Below are 7,997 nucleotides of genomic sequence, written 5' to 3' on the forward strand. Positions count from 1 at the left end.
GGCCGTCGTTTTTGGTTAAACGCTCAGTCGCTATCAAAAGCAGAAATAAGATAACTCATAAAATCGTGGAAGCCACGCAGATCGCTACGTAGCAAGAGCTGCGGTAGCACCCATCCCATTCTTCATCCAAAAGAGGACTAGCGTTCCTTCTTAGAATAAAAAGTTAGCGCGAAAGGACGAGGACGGAGGAAGGGACACAAACACGAACGCTATTAGGAACTGGTTTTATTTTCCCAGTAGTTAACAGTGGTATAGGCCTACACATCGCATGCGCACATGACAATTGGGCAACCATAGCCTTCTTCACATAAAAGGAAATCTGCTGACATATCTAATAATCGCTGAAAGACCGATAACAAGATAATCAGCCGAGAAAGGGCATCAAAAACAATCACCAAAAAAACGTAAAGAAAAACGAGCACACGCGTAAAGGACGGCACACTTCTTACAGATGGCTCTCCAGGAAGGCGCGCTCGAAGGAGTAAAAATTACCTGAAGATTCGCTAATACAGTTATTCGCTTATTTGTGAATGTTAAAAGCATCCAGCAAAAATCTGGCTTTTGTGCATGAACGCCTGTCCAGAATCTTTGCCTCTTTAAAGCGAGGGTCGCACTTTCACGTCAGAACGTGCAAAATCAAATTCGCGAACCTATCTTTTTGTGCTATATTTAGGGCATGCTCCCTTATGCGGTCATTAAGGCACCGCCCCGTCTGCCCTATGTAACATCTTCCACAGGACAGGAGAATTAAGTATACCACTGCCAAAACACATTTGACGAAGGTTCCTTCATGTCGCTTCTTGCAACCGAGCTCAACATCCCCGCATATATGCCGGGGTACCGTTTGGCCAACTTATTTTGTGCCGAGAAAACAATCAGAACATTGTGCCTGCTGGCCGCTTTCTTGAGATTATGAGAAACCTTGTGAACGTAATGCATCATCTCAGGTTTGGCCTTAGCGCGTGAGTATCAGACATCATTCGTCGAGGTCCAAATTTCTTTAGGAGGGTTTCTGCGACTGCCGTTAAGACCGAAAAAGGAAAGCCAGCAGCCAAAAGCCTGCGATCTTGACTATTTTGCATTTCATGTGAACATGACTTACGAAGCGCAGATTCTAAGCAGAGCGAAGCAATGGCTCTTTTTACAGTCTTAGAGTGGTAGGAGCCGTAAGGCAAAAGCTCTCTCTGAGCACGTGGGTAATATGCCTAGCAGGTGTGTCCCTTGCTTAACTTCAGCTTCAGTTCTAAAAAACGGATCACGCCTTTATACGGTAGTTCATGGGTTAAGGGCAAGCCTTTGCCATGGTCATTAAAAATTGGTAAATTCCGTCGAACAGAAAGTTCGTAATTAGACTTTTTAAATGCTTTTAACAATATTGAAAAAATGTCAACGTACCTAAAAACCATTACCATCGGGCCCCCAGTAAAAGCTTGATCCAAAAGGTGATCAATAAAAGCTAAAAAAATGTCACATAAAATAGGCGCCCCACAGGACCCAAAGCAAATGCCATTGCGTTGCAGAAAAGGCTGCTTGTCAAAATGGATAAAAGTTACACTCAAATAAAATTCTTTAATTTTTAAAAAACTGTCGAGGGACACACCTGCTGATGACTGAAAGGAGAGCTCCCCTGGTTTTTCAGTGGACTCCTTCATGGCACATAAAAGTTCAGCTTGAAAAACAGAATAATACAAGTCCTCAACATCAATGGAAAACGCGTAAACGACCAGACGGTCTTTCTGGAGAAACTGTGTGTTACTTCCTGGTAATTCTTAGTTAGAAAAGGATCTTCAACATTATTCAACTTAAGGTTTTTCAATAAAGATTGACTGACACATTGCTGCCAAGCGCCATTTTCACTAATATTAGTTCTAAACGGAATGCCGAGTTTATGAGTTTTTGCCGTGAAGAAGGTATTCAAGCAGTTTCCTCTACAAGTGGAAATATCGTTGGCTAACTTAGTTAAGTTGAGCTCTTTGCAGAAGTGCATGAACTTAGTTTTTACACAAACATCGCCTTTTCTCCCGCGCACAAAGTTGTCGACGGCTTCCTGGGCCACTTCCTTGTGAGCGCCTGCTGCATAACGACGAAACTATTATTAGCGAAAATGGCTCTGGGCAGCAATGCGTCAGTCGATTTTTGTTGAATAACCTTAAGTTGATTAATGCTGAATATCCTTTCCTAAATAAGAATTCCCAGGAAGTAACACAGTTTCTCCACAAAAACCGTCTGGCCGGTTACACGTTTTTCATTGGTGCTGAGGATTTATTTTATTGTCTTCCTCAAGCCGAACTTTTAATTGCATGAAGGATTTCATTGAAAAATCAGCGGAGCTCTCCTTTCAGCCCAAAGCAGGTGTGTCCCTCAATAATTTTTAAAGCTTCTAGAATTTTATTTGAGTGTAATTTTATTCATTTTGACAAGCAGTCTTTTTTGCAACGGAATATCATTTGTATACGGTCCAGCGTGGCGCCTATTTTGTGTGACAATTTTTTAGCTTTTATTGATCGCCTTTTGGATCAAGTTTTTGTAGGGGCCCGGTTTAAAAGTTTGTAGATACGTTGATAAGTTTTAATATTTTTATAAACTTTTATTAAGTGTACTTACGAACTTTCAGTTCGACAGATTTTACAAATGTTTAGTGACCATGGCGAAGGCTTTTCCTGCACCCATGAACTACCGCATAATGGCGTAATCCGTTTTTTAGAACTGAAGCTGAAGTTCAGCAAGGGGCACACCTGCTGGGCGTATTTCTCACGTGCTAAGAGAGAGCTTTTGCCTTACGACGCCTAACACTCTAAGACTAAAAAGAGCCATTGCTTCGCTCTGCTTGGAATCTGCGCTTCGTAAGTCATGTTCGCATCAAATACAAATTAGTTTTGATAACCAAGTTCGCAGGCTTTTGGCTGCTGGCTTTCCTTGTTACGTCTTAATGGCAGTCGCAAAAAACTTCCTAAAGAAATTTATACCTCAAAGAATGATGCCTGATGCTCAACGCGCTAAGACCAAACCTGAGGTGATGCTTTACGTTCACAAGGTTTCTCATAAGCTCAAGAAAGTGGCTAGCAGGCACAATGGGCCGCTTGGTTTCTCGGCACAAAATAAGTTGGCCAAACGGTGCCCCCGCATATATGCGGGGATGTTGAGCGTGGTTGCAAGAAGCGACATGGCCGAACCTTCATCAAATGTGTCTTGGGAGTGGTATAGGTAATTCCCCTGTCTTGTGGAAGATGTTACATAAGGCAGACGGGGCGGTGCCTTAATACCGTTTAAGGGAGCATGCCCTAAAAATAGCACAAAAAAAAAAATGGTTCGTGAATTTGGTTTCGCACGTTCTGACGTGCAAGTGTGAGCCTCGCTTTAAAGAGGCAAAGAGGCAGAAGCTCATGTACAAAAGCCAGAGTTTTGCTGGAGTCTATTCACATTCAGAGCAAAGCGAATGACTGTATTAGCAAAGCTTCAATTAACCTTTACTCCTCCGAGCGCACCTTCCTGGAAAGCTATCTGTAAGAAGTGTGCCGCCCTTTATGAGCATGCGAGTTTTTCTTTAGGTTTCTTATGTGGTTGTTTTTGACGCCCTTCTCAGCTGATTATCTTGTTATCGACATTTCAGCGATTATTTGATATGTAAGCAGGTTTCCTTTTCTGTGAAGAAGGCTATGGTTGCCCGATTGTCATGTGCGTATGCGGTATGTAGTCATATATACTGTTAACTACTGCGGAAAATAAAACCAGTTAGTAGCGTTCGTGTTTGTGTCCCTTCCTCCGTCCTCGTCCTTTCGCGCTAACTTTTTAATCTAAGAATGTATCACCAACTAGTCCAGCAACCAGTTTTATTGTGTCGTATTTCTAGCGTTCCTGATTTCCAAGAAGCTGTGAACCTTTCATCTGGGGGTGTCTCTGCCCGTATTCAATTCTTGTTTTGGTTGGTGTTTTCTGATCGCCATTTAAGCTGGCACATGGGCTTGTCAACTCCTTCGGGTACAGATGGCCCTGGTTGTTCTTACTTTCTTTCAGTCGAAAGGTACCGCTTGTGGTGTGTGTCTCTATGCATTTTATGTTTTCTCGCTTTTGTGCTTCATCTTGCTCTATGGATCAATACCGACTCGTCTAAATTCCACCCACGAAGTATTTAGGCGAAGACACTGCCATGATCCAAAGGTAAACGAAGTAGTTATGCCATTTCAATGAAAGAGAAAAGCTACTCCAAACACCTTCAAGACTATGCACAGACCTCTGCATTTCTAATAATCATACAATTACAACTGACAGTTTTGTGTCGACAAATAATTGTATCTTCCGTAGACTTCCGAGTGTTTTCATAATGAACTATTCGGTAATTTAAAAACTATAGCACATTTAGTTATTTGACCCATTAAGAGGTGTGAATGTGGCAAACGTTTGAGAGTCCTTAGCAATGTTTCATCTATAACGTAAGCACTCAAGCACCCTGCGTACAGAATGCCTTTATTTTTATGTAGGATATGATTTCCAGTCTGTGGCGTCAGGTGTCTGAAGTGTTTGGTATCGGCATGCCCTGAAGTGGCTTCAAACGTCCCACAATAGCGATTTAAGCTACCGCATGTCTTGCTAAAAAGCTTAGGATCCGAATAATACGACACCAGTGTGTGGTTTTTTTTTTTTTGTACACAGAGAAGATCAGTGCTGCTCTTTATTAGAAGTCTTCTGATCCGTTCAACTCCCGCATACAAGACCGAGCTCTGAGTACACTGGACCTGCTTGAGAGGGCAGAAGCAGCCTACATGGCTCCCTTGAGTGTTGACGGTCCTCACACAGGCAACTCGCGATGTATCCCGGAACTTCAAAGGCAGGAACAGTGTTTCGGCTTTGCGGTACGGCTAGTAATATACTCTCGCGCTGTTTTGAAATATTAGTCATACATATGTTCGTCCATACACGGTTGTCATGAAAACGTGCAGAAAGCACATGAAGCCATCTATGGTATCAAAACAGACTTGCACCTTGAGCAGAGCAGGGAAGGTGACAATGCCAACGCAGATACACAGAGATATGAAACTCAATTGTCAAGGCCACCATATAGATAGCGCAGGATTTTTGAGGCGAAAGCACTACACGTGCAGCTCCCGCAACCACACGTGCGGCGTCGTAGTCGAGGCTGCCCCAAGGTCTGCCAGTGGCTCTTGAGATATCGACAGCTCGTCTGGCGGGGACTGCAGTTACCGTCAAGCGCAGTCTGCAGCTTGTTGAGAACCACCGCTTGGACCTGTTCGCGTTGCGGTGTGGCGGGCTTGTTTAACCTATGTGGTCTTCGAGTGTACGGTGCAAGCAGAATGTTCACATGAAGAGTGAGAGTCAAATGAGTGCGGAATATGGCACAGAATATTTTGATGCATCAGTAGGGACTGTTCTGAACTTTCTTTGCACTTCGCTGCGCCCACACTGCTTCTCTAGACTTGTCGGTCGCAGTGTACACGACGACATTTAGAAAATATGATGGTTGCCAATGATTCCCCGGCCATTTAGTGTAATATGAAAGAAATGCCACTCACGTATCTGGTGAGAGTTTTCGCAATTGATAAAAGGACCAAGAGAATGATTTACGCACCGATCAGCAACCCAAGAACTGTCACAAACCTATCGATCAGTTCTTGATGATACTGGTGGACAGGTCCACTAGTCAGACTTGAGCAATAGTAGCTGTGCTACCATACCTGCTTGTGACAGATGTGTTACAGCCTTTTGATGCGACCGTTGTGTAATTCGGCCCTAGAAGTCAAAAAGTTAGCGCACCTCTTTAGTCTCCTAAAACCTACGAGACACTTTTGCGACTATGGTGTTGAGAGGCGAAAGTCATTGCTTGGCATGGTGCTAGGCATTGCGAATGATTGCGAGTGATTGCATACTGTGTGCGAACGCTGAATTGCAATTAAAGTACGCGACAACTGCTTCTGAGTGTGCTAATGCTTTATTGAAACGCATGTGTTTGTGAGGCGCTGGAGGCGCCTACACTGGTGAATTCTGTGGTGTCCATTGTTTCGATTTCCTTTGACTGCTAGTCTATGAATCAGTAAAGCGGATAATTGGGCTAGTTGGTAGGCGATTGATTATGAGGCAACGCACCATAAAACGCACAGACAGGAATAGGGACAAGCGCTTGTCTCTCTTCCTGTCTGTGTGTTTCATGGTGCGCTGCCTCATAATTGTCTATGAAGCTCTAGAAACGACCTCACATGTCGTACTATACATTGCGACGGTAACATTTTGGTGCTAATTATTGCTAACTAATTTGTATTATTTATTCTCAATTAGTGCCTATAATGCTGAGTTATTAACAAATTAGTGATAGTGTTGCTTAGTACCTTGATAATGATAATTCATTAGTGCTTACTAATTAATGTCAATTGTACTCATTAGTACAAACTAATCAATGTTATTGTTAAGAATGTTGAGTTATTGTTAACGAATTAGTGATAATTAGGGTTGCTTAGTACCTTAATAATGATAATTCATTAGTGCTTACTAAATAATGTCAATTGTACTCTTTAGTACAAACTAATTAATGTTATTTTTAAGAAGTGTTGTGGTTAGTCTACTGATAGCGACTACTACAAGCAACTGACAGCTAGTAAAATTTGCGTCCATTTTTGGGTCGCTGTCAAAGGTTTGACACTCTCTGCGAATGGACGACAGTATGAGCGATTAAAGGCTTTCGCGTTAATATTCCTCGCCATCTTGCTAGTGCACAACATAATCACAGAGGGCAGTCGGAGGGCATTTTCTCAAACCCCGATCAAAGACAACGGGATTCGTTACAATGGCTAGCGCTTAATAAGCTGAAAGCCTTTAAGGGCTCATACTGTCATAGTCCACCCGGTCACACAATAGATTATGTTTTCATGACGTCATCAGAATAATCAAAATCCTGTCTCCTCCTGAAATCGAACCTCCATCCTTCGGATCCTCAGCTGAGCGCTTTAACCAGAGGCGACACACCTAAGATCGTGACAAGCATATAATTCTTGTCTACCGCGAGGATAATAGTAGAGATATCAATGACGCTCCAGTTATAGATAATGACAATAATGACAGTAGCGGAGACAATGACGGTGCATTTAGTTGATAATGATAATGAGAACAAACGTATCGCACCTGTGCAGCAGCAATGCTCAGAAAAAGCATTCTGGGTTTTTTTTCTCCTCAGGGAAGAGTCTAAGTTAAACCTCTACCCTCAGATAAGTTACAAAACGTGTCGCCGAAGGCCGAGTGCAACCGCCACGCGGATAACAAGAATTTTTTAGCGTCTTTGCCGCCTTCCTTCTAAAACTGAGCATGAGCATTTTTGAACTATGGTTGATACTGCCGCGAAATATTCGAATATTTGTCTCTCCTTTTTCAAACCGCCGCAAGGCCTTATCACTGTGATTGTAGCGCACAGAACGATTTTATAATATATTTTTTTCAGCACTGTCCAGCACTTTCACGTAGTGGAAGATAGTGCTGGAAGATATATATATAGTGGACGAACAGCAACCATAGTTCTGCATAAAGAAAGTAACAAAATTCCCATAAAGAAAGGTGTTAGGCAAGGAGACACAATCTCCCCAGTACTATTCACAGCTTGCTTAGAGGAAGTATTCAGAGAGTTGCAATGGGAGCAGTTAGGGATAAGGATAGATGGAGAATACCTCAGTAATATGCGATTTGCTGATGACATTGCCTTGCTAAGCCACTCGGGGGATGAACTGCAAATAATGTTTTTAGACCTAGACAGGAAAAGTAGAAAGGTAGGCTAGAAAATCAATATGCAGAAGACTAAGTTAATGTTCAACAGCCTCGGGAAAAACAGCAGTTTACAATAGGTAGCGAAGTACTGGAAGTAGTAGGCGAATATGTCTACTTAGGACAGGTAGTAACCGCAGATCCGGACCATAAAAGGGAGTAAACAGAAGAATAAGATTTGCATGGAGCGAATTTGGCAAGCACTCACAGATTATGACTAGTAGCTTACCGGTATCGCT

The sequence above is a fragment of the Amblyomma maculatum genome, unplaced genomic scaffold, assembly GCF_055883805.1.
Source record: "Amblyomma maculatum isolate TAMU_Amacu unplaced genomic scaffold, ASM5588380v1 scaffold_13, whole genome shotgun sequence".
Taxonomy (NCBI): Eukaryota; Metazoa; Arthropoda; class Arachnida; order Ixodida; family Ixodidae; genus Amblyomma; species Amblyomma maculatum.